General features: G+C 43.4%; 1 protein-coding gene across 9 annotated transcripts in view; it reads right to left on the bottom strand.

The window, feature by feature from the left end:
• Window positions 1-20,062, bottom strand: part of ZBTB38 (zinc finger and BTB domain containing 38) — a 129,918-nt gene that overhangs the window by 8,562 nt on the left and 101,294 nt on the right. Inside the window, exon 1 of one of the 9 annotated variants that reach the window (XM_012437056.2) lies at window positions 6,330-6,483. The exons of 7 other annotated variants lie outside the window; for them this stretch is intronic. The gene's annotated coding sequence lies outside the window, so the exon portion shown is untranslated. Of the gene's footprint in view, window positions 1-5,477; window positions 5,557-6,329; window positions 6,484-20,062 lie in introns of those variants that run through there. One more of the 9 variants, XM_012437057.3, reaches the window with a different exon arrangement.

Here is a 20,062-nt window from a genome sequence, read left to right as displayed (position 1 = left end):
CCTGGGAGGCAGAGGTTGTGCTGAGCTAAGATCGTGCCACTGCACGCCACACTCCAGCCTGGGCAAAAAGAGCAAAACTCTATCTAAAAATGTGTGTGTGTGTGTGTGTGTGTGTGTGTAACACAACTGCTAGGCAGAAGGTATCAGCTAAGTGCTATAGAAAAGTGCTATAGAAAGATAAGCATTTAATTAGCCAGGCATGGTGGTGCACACCTATAGTCCCAACTACTTGGAAGGCTGAGGCAGAAGAATTGCTTGAACCCAGGAGGCGGGGGTTGCAGTGAGCCAAGGTCGTGCCACTGCACTTCAGCCTGGGCAACAGAGTGAGACTCTGTCTAAAAAAAAAAAAAAGACAAGTGCTCATTCCTCCTTTGAATGGAAGCTTACTGAATACCTATTATATGCTTTGAGCCAGTGTTTCCTAAACCTGGCTAGGCAGCAAAATCACCTGGAAGGTTTTCAGGGAGTACAGATTTACAGATTCCACCTCCCCTGCTCCTACAGAGATTCTGGTTTAGAAGCGCTGAGATGAGACCCTGGAATCCATATGTATTTTTATACCTTAATTTCTCTTCTGAATAAGTAATACATTCATATGATATCAAATTGAAAAGGCGCACAAAGTAAACACTGGAAAGTCTCCTTCCCACCTTGTCTCAGAGGTTCATCTTATTTCGGGTAGTTTTTAATCAACTAGCCGACCAGTTCTAAAGGCTGATACTAAAACTCAGTGCCATAAAAGAAACAAAAATTCTACCCTCAAAGGTTTGCAAGGAGGCAGGGGAACTAAGATATGCTCGTAGAACACTATAAAACAAAGATACCCAGGAAACATACAGGATCAGGCATGCAGGGAAGAGGTTTTGGGAGTTCAACAGAGGAACGGAGGCAGAAGGGAGAGGCCGTGACACTCCCTGCAGGAGGAGGTGGCATGCACTGGACCCCGATGGTGGAATTGAGCTCTGCTGATATGGACAAGAGGGAAAAAGGGAACTTCAGGCAGCAAGAGGCAGAGTCAGAGTTTTATGCCCTCAAGAAGTTTATAATCTAAGAGTCAGTGCAACTGCTTAAAACAAAGAGTCCAAATCTGCAAATGAAACTTGAGAAAACAAACAAACAAACAAACAAACAAACAAACAGTGAAACTTGTTGGAGAAGCAATTTAAAGTTAAGACTCTAGTATCTACCTCTCCAATCTTAACAGTGCCTGCTCCCAAAACCACCAAGTGTTGTCACAACTGTCTTCAGAGCACAGTTATCGGTTCACTGGATGATCTCAGAAAGTGCTACAGCTAAAAGCCGCATTCCACAGCTCTAAAGTGCAACAAGGACATGAGTTCTAAATCTGCAGACCAGAGGAGGCCCGCTGTAAGCCATGCAGCAAATTCGGTCCCCACAGGTTTTGTTTGACCCATGTACTTTTTAAAACCATGTTTTTGAAAACCTTAGCTAACATGTTGAAAACTCTTAACATAAATATCAATATAGGTGGCTGGGCACGGTGTGGTTCACGTCTGTAATCTCAGCACTTTGGGAGGCTGAGGCGGGTGGATCACTTGAGGTCAGGAATTTGAGAACAGCCTGGCCAACATGGTGAAACCCTGTCTCTATTAAAAATACAAAAATTAGCTGGGCATGGTGGCGGGCACCTGTAGTCCCAGCTACTTGGGAGGCTGAGGCAGGAGAACTGTTTGAAACCGGGGGGTGGAAGTTGCAGTGAGCCAAGATCACACCACTGCACTCCAGCCTGGGCAACAGAGCGAGACTCTTTCTCAAAAAAAAAAAAAAAAAAAATCAATATAGCTTTTCTAGAATAATAAAAAGACCAGACAACACTGGGGTTGTAGCCTGCTTGGCAAGAAGGACTTGGCACCAAGTGGCTATGTCCCCAACACACACATGCTGCCTGCCCAAGAATTTATCAACTGGGCAGCTTTTCTCAGTAATGTGCCCTGCCTGGCCCCTTCGGCAGGTTCAGTTTGTGTGACTGATAAGAACAGCAAGTAAAATAACATTGGACCCACAGATCTTAGACGTATTTGCTTAAAGGATATCCTCAAGATGAAAATTAAGACATTAAAAGAGCTCATGTGGGAGGCAGGCAGCCATTTTCACCAAAAACAGTATTCTTTGACTTTAAAGTTGTTACTTTAAAGCAACCTCCTCCACTACATTTCTTCATAAAGAGTAACTTAAAACAGAAGTCTAAGGAGTTCCTGCCAATGCAAAGCCCACAATAGATTTCAGAAAAAGAAATATAAGAAAGAAGATGGTTTAATTTACATGTAACTTTCTAAAATATTTTCTAAAAAGCAAGTTTTGTGCAATAAATTCACCGAGATGGAATAGATAAGCAAAAAAAGGCTAACAAAAATATTCTAGATGTAAAAATCTGGGTGAGTCAGTATTTTTAAAAAATAATTTGTAATTGGATAACTGGCCATCTGACTTTAATGTCACTATTTTCCTGAGTTTGTTTTTAAACAAACTAGAATAGGTTGTTTTAACTAGAATAGCTTTTACATTTTAACTAGAATAGCTTTTAAAATATATTTTTAAAAATGCATAGTCCTTGTATGTATATAGGCACATGTATGTGCAAATACAAGTATGAATAAATCCATGAACATATATTATACTTAAATACATTTTATATGCACAGATATAAAACTATGATGAACAGGCTGGGCGCAGTGGCTCATGCCTATAATCCTAGCACTTTGGGAGGATGAGGCAGGCGGACTGCCTGAATTCAGGAGTTCGAGACTAACCTGGGCAACATGGTGAAACCCCGTCTCTATTAAAATACAAAACATTAGCTGGGTGTGGTGGCATGCACCTATAGTCCCAGCTACTCAGGAGGCTGAAGCAGGAGAATTGCTAGAACCCAAGAAGTGGAGGTTGCAGTGAGCCAAGATTGCACCACTGCACTCCAGAGCCTGGGCAGCAGAGCGAGACTCCATCTCTTAAAAAAAAAATAAAAGGATGAACACATAATTCGGCATCCAAAATAGGACATGAGAGAGAAAGGAGGTACAACTAATGCCAGGGAAACAGGTACACATTGAGATTACCCCCAAAAATCAGGATGAATCGTCATCCAGTATTTTATATATAAACAAATCTAAATCTCTATATAAATTATTTTACTTTTATTACTTTTTTCTTTTCTGAGACAGGGTCTTGCCTTGCTGCCCAGGGTGGAGTGCCACTGGACGGTAGTGGTGCTGTCATGCCTCATTATAGCCTTGAACTCCTGGGTTCAAGTGATCCTTCCACCTCAGCTCTCGCCCATCCCCCAACAGTAGCTGGGATAACAGGCATGTGCCACCATCCCTAGATAATTTCTAAATTTGTTGTCAGAGATGGTTTGAGACCAATATGTTGCCCAGGCTGGTCCCAAACTCCTGGGCTCAAGTGATCCTCCCACCTTGGCCTCCCAAAGTGCTTGGATTACAGGCCTGAGCCACCACAGCCAGCCTATATGAATTAAATATAAAATTCTATATTATAAGTACATTTGTGTATATTTACAGAAAGTATATTGTACAAATATGTAAAGTACTTTTAAGAATTATATAAATATATGATAAACACATTTTATAATTAGACTTTATATAAATGCCACTGGGAAATACTAATTAGCATATTTAGAATTTTCTGTTTTTGTCTCCTGCTATGCTTCAGTCTTATGTAATAAAAACACATACATGTAACGTAAACAGAGGCACTTAGATACTTTTGATGACTGAAATTAACTTTGTTCACTTGCTTTTTAGAATTTCTTAGCTTTAGAAAAAGAAAATGAATCTATGCTCATGATCAAAGACTAAAACAGCACAGATATGCATTAAGGTAAAAAGCAGGCCAGGCCCAGTGGCTCAGGCCTGTAATCCTAGCACTTTGGGAGGCCGAGGCAGCAGATCATGAGGTCAAGAGATTGAGACCATCCTGGCCAACACAGTGAAACCCCGACTCTACTAATAATACAAAAATTAGCTGGGCATGGTGGTACGCGCCTATAGTCCCAGCTACTCAGGAGGCTGAGGCAGGAGAATTGCTTGAACCTGGAAGGTGGAGGTTGCAGTGAGCTGAGATTGCGCCACTACACTCCAATCTGGTGACTGAGAGAGACTCTGTCTCAAAAAAAAAAAAAGCAGAAGTCTCCTTCTCCATCCTAGCCTCCCCACTCCCCACATCTATACCTCCTCCCCCACCCTACACACACACACAGCACGCTCTCCCTTGTCATGGTTCCCTTTTCTTATAACTTTGGGAGACTTCTACATTCTGCCTGAATAAAGCCTTAGGAGAGAAATTGTATTTCCTCTTACGATTATCCTTCTCTCCCAGTCCCTAGTTCCCCTGCCTGGCAATCCTCACTTGTTCTTGTCTCATCTGGGTAGCCTTGCTCCTCCGGAATTTCTAGTTTTTGGTTTTCCATTATTGTAATGTATGGTATGATGCATTTGTTCACATTTATATCTTCCCTATGAGCTCCTTGAGTGCAGGGACAATCTGATCATCTTTGTACTCTCTGCATCTGTAGGCATGACAATGCGTTGTTGGTGACGTTGACAGTGAGCAGAAAGGAACTGGCCCTGGAGAGCGGCCTTGAGAAAGTGCCTTCGAGTTGTAAGAATGTAGGATTGCTTCACTCTTCTCTCTGCAATGTCTTAAAGATTTACTAATAAAAACATACTTTCAGGAAATTATCACTTGTCAAGTTTTGGTGTAGTATTAAAGAATATCCACAATTAGCTGAAAAGACTATTAAAAAACTTCCCTTCCAATTACCTATTTGTGAGAAGCTGGATTTCCTTTATATACTTCAACTAAAACAGCATACCAGAGCTGAAGGCAGGAGCAGGGATGAAAATCTAGCTCTTTCTATTAAGCCAGACTTTAAAATATTTGCAAAAATGTAAAACTGTACTAGTCCTGTCACTATTTTTTTCTTTTAGAAAATACTTTTAATAAGATGTTATTTTATTATTCAGTTGGATTTATCACAGTCATTTCCCATCATTTAATAAACATTAGGTTGGTGCAATTAAAACTAACGGCAAAAACTGCAATTACTTTTGCATCAATCTAATCGTTCTTTAAATTCTCATTTAAAACATTGAATGTGGTAAATATTGATAGAAAGAACTCAGATAAATAAAAGCTCTTTGGGTTCCCAATGACTGTAAGAATGTAAGGGAGTCTAGGGACCAAAAAGTTTGAGAACTGCTGTGCTAAGCCCCTCCCAAAAAGTCAAAACAATTTTAATTAAAAATGTTAATTTTCAAAGAAACGATTTAAAATTTTTACTCAATAAAATAAATATACATAAGCCTAAAAGGACTAAAGAGACAGTGAATAAAAGCGTGGTAAAACATTAAGCAGAAGTCCTCAGGAGATAGCTGGAAAGACCAAGGGATACAGAAACACAGACACACCCACAGTCATGCAGATATACACACACTCTATACCTGTCCTTAATTTTCCAAGTGTGAGGCGATTACTATTTCTTTAGTTTGAACATGGCTGAAAAACCAGGTGGACCAGCAGTCCGCGCCACATCATACCCAGGTGGAAATTGCTCTTTGATTTGAGGGCTGCTACCTACAATCTGTTTATACAATCAATCAATCTATCATTGCTTCCATCCTTGCCTTCCAAGTCTCAAAGGTTAGCGTGGTCACTGTAATCTATCCTGGATATTGCTTTTAAGTATTGGTTCACTCATTCTGGGAATGAATTTGAAAATAAGGGAAACAATTCTTGGCAATAATCTGACTAACTACTTCGCAGTATTTCCAGCTTAATTAAATCTTCTCTCCCTTCAATTAGTTAAGGCGATCTTACTGAAATGCACAGAAGAAAACTTACAATGATAAGTTTCCATATAAACTCTAATTTTTACAATGCAAAAAAACTCTTGAAAAATCTTTAAGTTGTTAACTAACGTATCTATTATGCAGCTCTTTATTGGGCTTGTTAGTAAAATCTGGCGTATTTTCATTAGTAAATCTTTAAGACATTACAGAGAGGAGAGTGAAGTAAACCTTTTCAGTCTGCATTCTTAGTGAAAACTACAAGTCACTTACTCAAAGCCACTCTCCAGGGCCAGACTGAACCCCATTTTTCTAGATCTTCTAATCAGAGGAAAAGGCCAAGAGCCTTCTTGCGAGTCCCTTGGCCACTCAACTCCTAATGTACATAATAACAACTGAATCGACAGAGCAACTTTCTCCTCCCTCTACTGCAAGTCGTCTTCTATAAAAAGAAACTTAGAAATAAAACCTAACTAAAAAAAGAACGCACTGTATTAGGATACTGACCTGGAATCCTGCAAAAGTCAAACCCGCAGTCCATACTGGGCCAGCGCAGGGCCCATATCAAAGTGAAATCTGCTGCGCGGGTCTGTTATTCCCTGCGGAAAGTTTTCTGACAAAGGACATTTTGCTTCAGTGAGCTGGCTGCACCATCCCACACACATCTTTGCAGTATATTTTCTCATAGTCATGTTGGGTGACTACGTCAGACCTCCTCACGTGACGGGGTGTTAGAAACACATGCATCAGATCTCGAAAACAGATTACAAAACAGAAGCCCTTTATAGAGCTGAGCTGTGTCTAGGAAAAGGAAAATCCTCTTGATTTTGCCTTCTAAATGAGGCCTGAAACGCGCACAGAAAAGCTACATTTATCAGACTTTACTGCACTTAAACTATCAGATTCAGGAAGGCACAGTGTGACAGGGAAGCTTATTTTTTAACTGAAATTCAGGCTGTTCTAAAGGCCACCATCGGGAAGCTGCTGGAGTGCACTCAGCAGAGAGGGAGGCCAGCTTGGACAGCTTCACCTATTATCTGGAGAAGGTAAACATTAGGGGCCTGGACTTGTAGCTGCGTGCACATAGGATTGTGAGAACGAGTACTGTCAGATTCATGAATGATGCAATGGGCCCAGTTAAATATTTTAGGTTGCTTGTTTGGAGAGATGAAAGGGGGGAAAGGTCCTGGGTTTCCTTTTTCTTTTTGAAATGCAGCAGTGTTTCAGGGTAGCTCGTGCACCTTGGGTTCATCTCAGGATCAAGCTTGCCTGGGCACCTGCTTACTTAAGGAATCCGGCAAACAGGCTTAGAGAATCTCTCTGAAGCCTCTGAGTGCTGTGTCTCCATTTCTTGTTTTACCCAAATTCCACTGACACTCAGAGTCCCAAAATGTATTAATAGAAGGTATTTTTAAATCTGAATGCTGTGTCCCAGAGTTCCCCAGGACAGGGTTCCTGTCCCCTGAAAATTTTTATTTTAGGGGTGAACTTATCATCAAGAGTTGGTTTCAAAGGTCAACCATCATTTCCTTGTGACCCCAAAGGACTAGCTGATTGAATGGAAGGTGGCTCTGTACCTCTCAGTTGACTGCTACCTCTCGGGGAGGGCAAAGGGAAGAGCTGTTTACATTCTGGCTCCTGAACAAGAGGAGCTAATCCTGAACCTCCAGCTAATCACAAGGATGAGTTGTCCTAAAATGAACGAAGCACCAGCTGCTGTGCTGGTGTTAAATAATCTAAACCCGCCTTCCCCACTGCATTGCTGCTCCCCACCCCCGGCCCCTCTGCACCTCGGATTTCTGGGGACTCCTGCAAGACAGTGAATCACAGTTTACATTGGTAATTCCTGGATGAACCAGAAACTGGGCAGTGAGGAGTGACTGAGATGACGTGCCCGAAAAGCACCAAGTGTGGTCCGTGGCACCTAGGAGAGGGTTCAAGAAATGTCAGCTGGAATTAGCTTGAGAACTGACTGCATTCTTCCCAGCTGGTGGCTGTGGAGAGAAATGCTCATGAGGCTTACCCTTCATGCAGTATGTAGGGTGGTATATATGTATATATATTTATTTAGAGACAAAGTCTTGCTCTGTTGAAGGCTGGAGTGCAGTGATGCGATCTCGGCTCACTGCAGCCTCTGTCTCAGCCTCTGGAGTAGCTGGGATTACAGGCAACCACCACCACACCTGGCTACTTTTTATATTTTCAGTAGAGATGGGGTTTCACCATCTTGGCCAGGCTGGTCTTTAACTCCTGACCTCGTGATCCACTAACCTTGGCCGGGTGATCTTTAAAAACACAAACAAGGCCAGGCATGGTGGCTCAAGCCTGTAATCGCAGCACTTTGGGAGGCTGGGGTGGGGGTGGATCACCTGAGGTCGGGAGTTCAAGACCAGCCTGACCAACATGGCGAAATCCTGTCTCTACTAAATACAAAAAAAAATTAGCTGGGCATAGTGGTATGTTCCCGTAATCACAGCTACTTGGGAAGCTGAGGCAGGAGAATCACTGGAACCCGGGAGGGCAGAGGGTGCAGTGAGCCAAGATCGCACCATCGCACTCCAGCCTGGGCGACAAAAGGGAAACTCAGTCTCAAAAAAAAAAAAAAAAAAACCACCACAAATGAGATCAAGTCAAGCCCTGCTCAAAGCCCTTCTGAGGCCTTCCCCTGATCTTAGGATAAAATCGGATCCTTCCTGGTGGCTGGCAAGGCCCTGCGCTGTCCGCTCTCCAGACTCCCTTGTTCCCTCCCACTGCACTCCTCATGCTGCCTTTGCTCAGGCACACAGGCTCCCCGGGCTGACTCCACCTGCTCAGTCTCTTCCAGCCCTGGGGCTTTTGATCCACATGGCCACATGGTTCCAGCACTGCCCATGGCTGGCTGAGACCTGTGCTTCAGGCCCAGCTCAAATGCCTCCTCGGAGGGACCACCCCATCTCTTTATCTGCTGCCCCTTTGGCTTGCCTTCACATCACCTTGTTTATTTCTTCATACTGCTTTCCTCAACCTGCAATTATCACCTGTCCTTGCCTGCTTGTTTACTGTCCACTCTGCCCGCCAGAAAGTAAGCTCCAGGAGGAGCTGCTTATCTAGGCTGCTCACGGTTCACTGCTGTATCTCCAGGCCGCAGCACATGGCGGGGGCACACAGTAAATGTCTGGTGAGCAGGTGACGTGACCATGCATATGAAACACAAACCAGGCTCACCCTGACTAAAAAAGACAACCTGCCACTGTCCCCTGCACTCATGATCCCCCAAAAAGCAACCTGCCACCATCCCCTGCATTCACGATCCCCCCAAAAGGAACCACCTTTCCCTGCACTCACAATTCCCAGAAAAGCAACCTGCCTCTGCCGCCTGCACTCACAATCCCCCTCACCCTGCTCTGCTTTTTAGATTTTCCACGGCACTCAACATTCCAATATACAAAGTGTACTTACTTATTTATTGTTTATCTGCTTGCTAAAATTTAAGCCCCACAAGAGTAGCAATCTTTGATTTTCTTCGGTGACATATCTTAAGTACCCAGAACAGTGCCTGACACAGAGGCCCTCAGTATTCATTTAAAAAATGAACAACATGTACTATAAAAACATGTATGTTTGTAAATCAACATTACATGAGGAAGGTCACCATAAATATTGCCAATTACAATTCTCATCTGTCTGAATTCTCCAATATTGAATAAAATTGCTTTTATCAGATACATTTCAAGTTGTAAAGCACTTATCACATTAATTCATTTAATCACCTCCACAGTCCTGTGGAGGTTGTCACATAAAAATGGAAATACTAGTATGTACTCACAGGAGTCAATGAATTAGCAGTTGGTTCTCAATATGGAAGCTGGTATATTAATATGCCCATAGTACAGATATGGTAACTGAGCCCAGAGAAGTGACTTCCTTATGGCAGAGCCTATAATTTTTGATGGAGAAACAGTGTCTTGTCTACTGCACTCTGCTGCCTCACATGTATGTGCACGCACACAGCAGTAATTAAGTCAGAGCAGGTGACTTGTTCTACATGGCACAAAAGGGCCCAGCAGTGAGTCCAAATCACAGTCTGGTTATACAAGACCCCCACAGAAGAAGCTGGCAGCTAGAAAAGACCCAGAATGGGATTCAAGAGGTTGGGCAGTTTGGGGCAGCCAGCCTGAGTCACATGCCAAGAAATCACAGAGAGAAGAGGAATGTGCCAGAGAGGTCTCCAAGCAGGGCAGCCAAGGATGGCAGTTAAGGCAAGCAGCCCCTGGATCCCAGGTGGCAGTTGCCAGGATGATCTGAGCATTGCTGGGTGATGGGCCTTGGACCTGGGATCCCTCATGGCTGGCCAGGTGTACAACAGCTATCCAGGAGGCATTTTCAAGGTGCCGCCTGACATGTAATCAATCTGTGTCTGTCCTACAGCCCAGAAAACACTGGCACAGCCAGGATTTGCTAATCTAAAGTGAATGCCTCAGGGAGAGGGGTTTTCATTTGCCTCCCCTCCCCCCACGAGTATGTAGGTTTACCCTCTTATTACAGGCCTGTGATAATGCAGGCCCCAGGGATGATGGAGCTAATGCTGGGGACCTGCCGGTCAGGGTGCAGCATGAGACTGGTGGGTGTGAAGCCTCAGGGGAGCACTGGGGAAAACAGTCTCCAAGGGCAGAGCTGGCTTCTGGCATAAGCCTCCTCCATGATGGAGGGAAGAGTCTCCCGGCCATTATGGAACTGAGAGCAGTCAGCAGGGCTTGTCAAAACACTGAATCCAAATCTCAGCTGCCTTACCAAGGCTTCTAAGGTCTCCTGTGATCTGACCTCCTTTCCTGCCACTCTAACCCACACTAGCCTCTCTCTGTTCCTTGAGTGTGCCCAGGGCCTTCCCATCCCAGAGCCTTTGCTCATGTTGCTTCTGCAGCCTGGAATGCCCTTCTAGCCTGGGCAGCCACCCTCACCTCCATCCACCACCCACTTCTCTCCTCCCATCTGGTTCCTCTGTTATGTATTTTTTAGCATACTTCTCTTTCATGGTTCTTATTAAGATTGTAATTAAAAGTTACTTGACAAGTCTGTGCTTTTACTACAGAGTAAAAATTCTATGAGGACTGAGACTGTTGACCAGTTTTCCTGGCACTCTGCACTGCAACTGCCACATAATAATTGTTAATAAGCCTTTACTTAATGAATGCAAAAACAGAAAGCACCAAAAAGTAAGCTTCATAAAGCCCATCATGCCTGGCACTGTCACCAAGCTTTCCAGACCCAGTGTCAGGTCACCACGAACTACCCTGCTATTTCCCACCTATACTAATCAAGAAAAAGACATTTGTTTGTCATAAAAAAAAGTCAAGAAGGTTGTTCTGACATGAAAAAGGAGAAAGAACCCATCCCACACACAAATCAACACTGCTGGCCTAAAGCTGAGCCGCATAAGATAAAACAGAGCTGTCCACTGCCCACAAAGCTATTACAGCACAAACAAGTTAAAACACTGAGCCACAGCTCTGAAACACTGAAAAACTGCTTACTATCACTGTTTTGGCTCAAAGGAAGAAAAAGAACAATCTTTCAAGCACGACTGACATGCTTTGTTCAAAGTCCAGGAATTTGGTCTTTGTCCCGAGTACTTGGGCTGAATTGGCAACAAACGCTTTAAAATTTAACACTAAAAACGTTGTAAAGGTGGCGACGTGGGGGTGTCATGTGAGGCCTTGGTGCCAGGTGTTTGTAAAGGACTTAGCTTCCACGTGACATCTTCCCTTCCCATTCTCTGGCAGCTTTCCACTCTGTAGTCACCAGTCGCTTCCTTCTGGCGTCTGCTCCCTCACCCAGCCTCCTCTGTGAGAGCTAATCTGGAGACGGTGCTGGGTCTGTGGCCTGCTGCTGGGTCATGAACTGTAGATGCTCTGCGTCCCAGCACACCAGTATATAAGCCTCGTCCTCCATCAGGCAACCAACAGTAGATGGAAAAGGCACGGTTGTGTGTGCTTATAACGGTGGTTCTCAGCAGAACTATGTATATCAGACTTACGTGGGGAACTGCAAAGAGATCGGTGATATCATGACACTGAGCCAGGGTCTGGGAGACAGGGTCTGGATGGGTGTCCTTTTGCATCCTGCTGAAAATTACCGAGATACGTAGTATGCGCAACCTGGCCCATGACTTCTGACTACACTATGAAGAAACACCTTACCATGTCTCCTGCTTCTGCTGGAGCCCCTCTGGGCAGCCTGAGAACAGCTTTAAAGTGACATCCCCATACCCTTAACAAGTGCATCAATGTCTTCATTGTGACTTACCATTTGACAGGAGGAAGTCACCTACATATGTCATCAAAGCTGTGTCCCAACACCTAACAAGCACATTATGTATTGTGTGTGCTCAGCACCATTACACACTGCATTTAGATCATTCCATTTAGGCCTCACAGCAATCTTTCTCATTTCACAAGTGAGAAAAGTGAGGTTCAGAGAGGCTGTGGAACTCGGCCAAGATCGTTCAGCTAGTGAGTGGCAGAGGTGGGATTCAAACCCAGGCGGCGTACTCAAAAACCACACTTTCCATTTCAGGTTCAGGAGCACCAAAGCATCAAGAACTTAGCTTGTCCATGTTTTTCTTGGTTTCATTTAGTGACCAAACTCTCAAAGGCTCATAAGGCAACACCCTAGCCTACTGAGCAGTGTGCATCTGGCAAAATGTAGCCGGGCCTGGAGCAGAACTGCCACGTGTGGGGTACATGCCTGTGGTAGGCTGAGAGGCAGCCCAGGCTCTGCTTGGCCGGGCATGTCCCTCGGTGCAGGGCTGTAGTCCCTGCCAGAAAGGGGCTATTTCTCACTATGCACAAAGATGCCATATGGGACCACCAGGTGGCCCTGAGGTGAACATTTAAGGGAAATTCAGTATTTTCCATAAATTCTCCTTTCAATTCATTTTCTTAAAAAATGTGAACTTCAAAGTAATATATGGCACTTATATGACTTATTTTGATTTTGATTTTGATCTACTCCCATTTCAAGATAATAATGGGTGTATACATACATAAGATGCGGGCAAAGAAAAGGAATGGTGGGGAGATTAAAGTTGCTGAACTAAAAGAACTAAGAGTCTCCCAAAGCACGGTTATAGCCTATTCTTAAAACAGGGCTCTACGATACTTTAGGATAAGGCACACCATGTCCAGTCTGGTACAGTGGCTCAAAGTCTGAACTTTGGTGTCTGGGGGACCTGGCTCTGTCACACTCAGGTTGTGACCCTGTGCAAATTTTAAAAACTCTTTGCATCTCAGTTTCTTCCTCTGCAAAATGGAGCTAATAATAGAAAATACTAGGGTTAACATGAGGACTAAGTGACAGTACCTTTAAAGTGTTTGGCATACTATCTGGTACAAAAATCAAGCTTCATAAACATTAGCTATTGTTATCACCAATTAATTATTAGTCAAAAATGTCAGCAGTAGCAAGTATTAGCTAAGCCTTGGCTCCAGACCCCAAATTAGGGAATGTGAAGTTCCTCAATGGCAGGGACACATGTCCTACTTCACTGTGTGCCCAGAGTTCCTCACCCACTTCACAGTGCTCGGTAACCTGTAGGGGCTCAAGAACTAATTATTCTTTCTTAATTCAGAGAACAGTTACATCTGAGCTTTGGCACCTCAATGCACACACACGTGCATTTAATCACAATTGTCATTTAAATAATTTTCTTTCTTTAGTTGCATTATTAGCACCTCTGCTAAGCAAATGGAAAAAGGAATTATTTTTTCTTTTTTTTTAGTGACAGGGTCTCACTCTGCCATCCAGGCTGGAGTGCAGTAGCTTGATTACTGCTCACTGCGGCCTCGAACTCCTAGGCTCAAGTGAGCCTCCCACTTCAGCTCCTGAGTAGTCAGGACCACAGGTGCCCGCTAACATGCCTGGCTAATTTTTTAAAATTTCTTTGTACAGACAGGGTCTTGCCATGTTGCTGAGACTTGTCTTGAACTCCTGGGCACAAGTGATCCTCCTGCTTTGGCCTCCCAAAGTGCTGGGATTACAGGTGTGAGCCACCACACCAAGTTGGCAATAACCATTTAAATAAAAAATCTTTCAAGTTCACTGTTTATTAGCTATTCTGATGAAAAGCTTGGTAGAAAGAAGGGTGTTTCAGATAAATACTTAGATCATCAATAAATTTCCATTATGTGCACTTATCCTCTTAAATCAGAAGGCACTCAAATTTGGCTATAAAACAAAGCTAGGGTCTTATCTGTTTACTGAGTTCTATGTTTGTTTTGGATAGTGACAGCCTTTCACCTTCCTAAGGAAGCCTCTCCTGCATTCGGCCTCATCACCTCTCCAATCTCTTTACAGACTTGATAAACCACATCTGCTCCCTTCTCTTCAGACAAAGGGGATTTTTAATAACGCATCAGTTTGGTTACAATTTATTTTAGAGCATATTTTGATGTTTTGGGTTTTTGATTTTAGAATCTGTTTCATTTAAGTCTCAGTTTAATGGATTCATTACTTTGTATTTTATTCAGTTAAAAATGATTAAAAATTTGGGTTCACTTTGGGAATTGGCATATTTATGTGCTTTATTTTAGATTTTGGTTCAAGCTTCCTTGAAGTCCTTGATTAAATTATTGGGAGATGTCAGATGTAGTCGATAGTTCCAAGCTTTCCTTTCTTGTTCTGTCGGGCATCCTTTTGCTTCCTGTATAGTGAGTTATCTTTATCTTCGTTTGGCTGTGCCACTCACTAGCTAAACGAGTATAGTGAGTTGTCTTTATCTTCAGAGCTACAGCACTGCTTACCCGCTCCTGGGTTTAAATTCCAGTTCCGCTAACTTGCTAGCTGTAAGCACATGTACAAGTTAATTAACATCTCTACACCTGTTTTTTTAAAAAAATCTATAAAGTGGACACAGCAGTGTGACCTCTTTCTGAGGATTAAATGAGATAATACCGATAAAATGTAGTATCTCATTCTATTGCTTTTTACTCTTGTAATTTTCCATGAAAATCCCAGAAACAAAAACCTATAACTACAGCTTTTGTTCTCTAGCCCATCTCATTATGATACTAGCAACCAATTAGATGCTCGACAGTTGAAAGGTATTGGAAGGAGGGGTCAGTTTGTAAGTGGGGATTTCCCTAGTGCTGAGGTGGAGAGTTGAGTGACCTGGAGAGATTCAGGCGGTAACAGCTTCCTCTAAGTCCAGGCAAGATCAGCTCTGCAGGCTGCCGTATGGTCAGGAGCTGAGGGGCTCAGGCCAGGCTGACCCCAAAAGAAGGGAAGCCAGGGGAAAAGTGCTTGTGGAAGGTAAATGCAAAACCAAATTTTCAATAAAATAAGGGACTCTAGGTTATACAGTAAGAGTTCATATATTAAGGCCTTGGGAGAATATGTTAATATTTTTGGTACAGTGAAAAAAGTTTTTTTTGATACTTTCAAAGTATTGTATAAAAAAAGTATTTTTTTAATACTTTCAAAGAATAGATACATGCATCACGATGTAATATTGTGATAAATATAGTCAATATTTTGTGTTAACAGATACAAAATTAAGTGACTATATTGTTTTGGGGAGCCCTGCGTGCTCATTAATGATATGGCACCTGCACAGCCCCACCGTGAAGAATAAACAGAGAAGAGGTTAAGGTTTGGAACAACCAGCAGGGAGCTTCTACCCCACTGAGGGCTTTCTATAGGCCCACACGTTACCCTTTCCTGTCTAGGCGAAGAGATTGAGCAAATTTGCCCACAAAGCATCACTTAACCCTGAATTAGGTGATTCTCTAGTTTCTTCACACATAGAAACATCAGGGCAGCCAGCTTCACCAGAGTGTGAGGAGACTGGGCTGAGAAGGCCAAAGAATTTCAGCACAGGAGCACTCTGTTCCCTTCACAGCTTCATCCTGGTCCATCCTCACCTTGGTGGTGAGGGGCTTTTAAAGCACAGTAAGGTGACTTATGCTGTGAGAGGCAATGAGTGCCAGGTAAGGAGAGGAGGCAGGGCATTTAGATCATTCCATTTAGGCCTCACAGCAATCTTTTTCATTTCACAAGTGAGAAAAGTGAGGTTCAGAGAGGCAGGGCAGAGGGGTGTTCTGGCCCGAGAGGTGGGTGGACGCAGGAGGAGAAAGGACAGAGAGAAAGGGGCATGGGGGTCCCCATACCCAGGAGGCCTCTGCTGTCCTCCTGAGCGCTGCAGTATATTCCTGGAAAGGCTTGGCTTTTTCTGCATTGCTGAGCCTGCCCATTCTGCTCTTTCAGGTGGCATGGGCTTAATAATGAGGTTAGTCATAAAAGCGTGCAGGCAGTCCCTCTTCAAACATGATTCCTTGGGCAGAGGGCCTCCGCGGCAGCAGCGTTTTCAGGGTTTTGTTCTGGGGTTCCTTTACATTTGATGACCACAGCTCATCTCCAATGCACAGTGCTGTGTCCACAAGATGGTGCTGAGACCATACAAAGAAATGCTCCCGAGTCCTAAGCAGCCAGTCATCCAGCCCCGAGACCTTTCTCAAAATGGGCGGATGAGTGAGCATCACTTCACTATGACCAGAACTTGCAGTGCTATAGATAACAGAAAGCACAGAGGGCATGATGCTTAGTGGAACATGCACTCTGACTCATTCTTATGGATTTTAGAGATTCTTCAGATGGGGAGTGGTGTGGGGGCTCAGGATGGCTCCAGCCAGTGTGTGCATATCCTTGTTAGAGAACTCCCCACCAGGGAGGGAGCAACTGAGGGGCCCACAACTGTAGCCTTTGCCAAAGGACAGCCCTTTGAATGTTTGCCCTTTCGTGGGCTATACGTCTCGAATTTCTTCAGCTACTCCCCTATAATAACAAAAATAAAACAAAACAAGACGAAAACCCAAAAAACTTTACAGAAAAGCCTAAGATCTCATAGTGTGACCAAAATAAGTTTCTAAACTCCTGGCTGGGTGTGGTAGCTCATGCCTGTAATCCTAGCACTTTAAGAGGCCAAGGCAGGAAGACTGCTTAAGGCCAAGAGTTCAAGACCAACCTGGCCAACATAGCAAGACCCTGACTTAATTTAAAAAAAGAAAAAAAAAAGTTTCTAGATTCCTGGTTCCACATGCCTTACTATGCCACACTCTTCAAATGGCAGATGCTGGGATCCCACTTATTAGAAACTGTAAGCCTCAGTTTCCTCATCTATAAAATGGAGTGAATACTACACATGTCATGTAGTTCTGGGAGGACTGACAGTGTATGAACACTCAGCAAGTTCACAGCACGTAGTAAGTGCTCAATAATTGATTTCATTTACAATATAGAGGCTTCCTCTATTTTTTTTTTTTTTTTTTTTGCCTGACCTTCTCCTTTCTTCCCTTGTTTTATTCCTCTCCTTTGGCTTCCAAACCTCTAGGACTGGATTTTTTAACTCAAACTAAAAATTTATTCTTGTTAAACTTAATTGTGTTTGTTTCATCCATCCTTTCTCCATCTGTTGAGGTATTTTAGAATGTCAATTCTATCTTAAAATGCATGTACCGATCACTTAAACATGCCCTACTGATTCCTGCTCTAGAAAGCTTTCAGTAAGTTCAGGACAGTGATGACTGTGACAATAAGGCATGACTGTATTCTAGCTCACCTCCACAGAGCAGCAGAAGGAGATCGTTCTTTTCCCCCAAAATCTTATTTTGAGATCAGTGCTGTTATACTTAAAAAGATTTTTCAATCTAATAGAATAAAAAAAAGAAAGCCTTGGTTTCATCTTTAAAGAGGAAACTTCCCAGTACTTTGGGAGGCCAAGGTGGGTGGATCATGAGATCAAGAGATCGAGAACATCCTGGTCAACATGGTGAAACCCCATCTCTACTAAAAATACAAAAAATTAGCTGGGCACAGTGGTGCATGCCTGTAATCCCAGCTATTCAGGAGGCTGAGGCAGGAGAATTGCCTGAACCCAGGAGGCGGAGGTTGCAGTGAGCCGAGATCGCGCCATTGCACTCCAGCCTGGGTAACAAGAGCGAAACTCCATCTCAAAAAAAAAAAAAAAGAGGAAACTGAGCACACATGATCAGGATGTGAGCCTGCGAGAAGCAGTTCTGAACAGGTTCACCCATCCATATGTTTGGAATCAAGATACTGAGGCCACAAGGCCAGTAAGCTCTTGAATTCAGATCCAGAAAATTTCAGAGCTCCTGGGAAAAGAATTGTTAGGAATAACCTAAGAATAAAAGATCAACATGTCAAGCTCCCTGGAGCTGATCTGTGGCCTCTGGTCTGGTCTTTGGTTACAGGCGACCCAATGCAAAACTCTAACCAATTACATTGTCTCAGCTCCACTGTTTCAAAAACACAGCAAGACTCTAATTTTCAACTATTGTTCTCTATTCTATCATTCTCCCTAAGTAGCTCATTCCAAAGGTTTTTCTTGGGCTCACATCCCAGCATCCTCATGCCCCACCCTGCTTGGAATTCAGGCAGCGTGCGATTGTTTCAGCGCCCATATCCGCTTACCCAGCAGAACACCACCTTCCTCATCCTGACTCCTCCCAAAGGCCAACCTCCTCAACCCAAACACAGAACAAAGATAAAAACACGCAGCCTTATTCCTGTGTAGCCCTGTACTATTTACAAATCACTTTCATACACACCACCTCATTTTCCTTCTCACAATGCTACTGCAGGCCAGAAAATTGTATTTCCATTTCAAAGATGGGACACCAAGGCTCAGAAAAATGAAGCCAAAGTCCCTGCACCACAACACTTGTCATTGGAAAGGTTTGAGTTTTTAGCCCTGATCTTGTGACTCTGAGCTTCAAACTAATTTCTAACATATTTAAAAGGAAGACTAGATTCATATGATTCCAAACGTTAGCAAATATAAACCACCGTCTCATCTTTTGATCGGTATGCTTAACAGTTGTGCTTGGTTTATGCCAAATTCAGTGTCAAACATGTATCTGCCACTCAAAAAAACTACATATGTGATATGGTTTGGGTTTGAATCTCATGCTGAACTGGAGGAGAGGCCTGGTGGGAGGTGAGTGGATCGTGGGGGTGGATTTCTTCCTTGCTGTTCTCAGGACAGTGAGTTCTTATAAGATGTGATGGTTTAAAAGTGTGTGGCACTTCCCCCTCTGCTCTCTCTCTCCTGCTGCCATGTAAAGAAGGTCCTTGCTTCCCCTTCACCTTCTGCCATGATTGTTACGTCTCCTGAAGCCCCCCAGTCATGCTTCCCTTTAAACCTGCTAAACTGTTAGTCAATTAAACCTTTTTTCTTCATAAATTACCCAGTCTCAGGTAGTTCTTTACAGAAGTGTGAAAACAGACTAATATAATATGGTTAGCTATTTTTACCAATAAAACCAGTCTTTCCTGATGAGCCTATGGCATGCCATTAACACGTTGCTGACCAGGTGACCATATAAATATTCTATTTTGTATTTTCTACCATCTTGCATTACTTGATCACATAGCATTTTGTTTAACTTGTTCTATAAAATCAGAATAACGTCTGAGAAGATTATTGTGATAGCTAAAGGCAGTGAATATAAAGACCTTAGCTAGCAAATATTCAATTAACAGTATACCACATTACTACTACTAACACATTTTCAGTGTTTTCATTAAAATCAAGCAGAGTTTTGTTTTCTTAACAAGTGTCTGATGAGGTATAAAGCAGCATCAGTACAATGATTCAAAGAAACAGAATGATTTCCTCTCCTTGGCCTTTTTGAACCCTTTATTTCTTCCCTTATTCAGCAACCTCCTGGAGCCCACTCTCCAATGGAGGAGACAGACATGCAGACAGCTCCTTTGATGACAAGAGTGCTACACCGATGGGGCATCCAGGGCTCTGGAGGAGGCAGCCTTAAACTGGGGAAGAGGAGTCAGGGCAAGGGAGGTGGGGCTCACTCTTGAAGGATAGGGAGAATTTCCATGGAATCCAAGAGGGGAAAAGGCATTCTTTTGTAGGCAGAGGTCTAAGCAAAGGCAAGAAGGCATGAAATAGAATGATGCACTTGGGGAGGGGCAAACAGGTGGGAGGGCCGCCCCAAGGCATGTGCAGGGGTGTGCTAGGAGAGGGGGAGGAACCCTGGCAGGACCTGGTCATGAAAAGTTTCCAATATCGAATGAGTTTGGACTTTATCCTCTAGCCCACAGTTCTCACCCCTTAACTACATACTGAAATCGCCTATGGAACTTGAGAAAACACCAATACACAGGCCCCAATTCAAGATTCTGATTTGTTTAGTCCTGGGTGGGGCCTGAGTATTGGGCTTTTTAAATAA

This window comes from Aotus nancymaae, unplaced genomic scaffold (assembly GCF_030222135.1).
Source record: "Aotus nancymaae isolate 86718 unplaced genomic scaffold, 86718_ANA_hifiasm-v0.15.2.pri h1tg000019l, whole genome shotgun sequence".
NCBI classification, from domain to species: domain Eukaryota; kingdom Metazoa; phylum Chordata; class Mammalia; order Primates; family Aotidae; genus Aotus; species Aotus nancymaae.
This window is presented reverse-complemented; position numbering and strand designations above follow the sequence as displayed.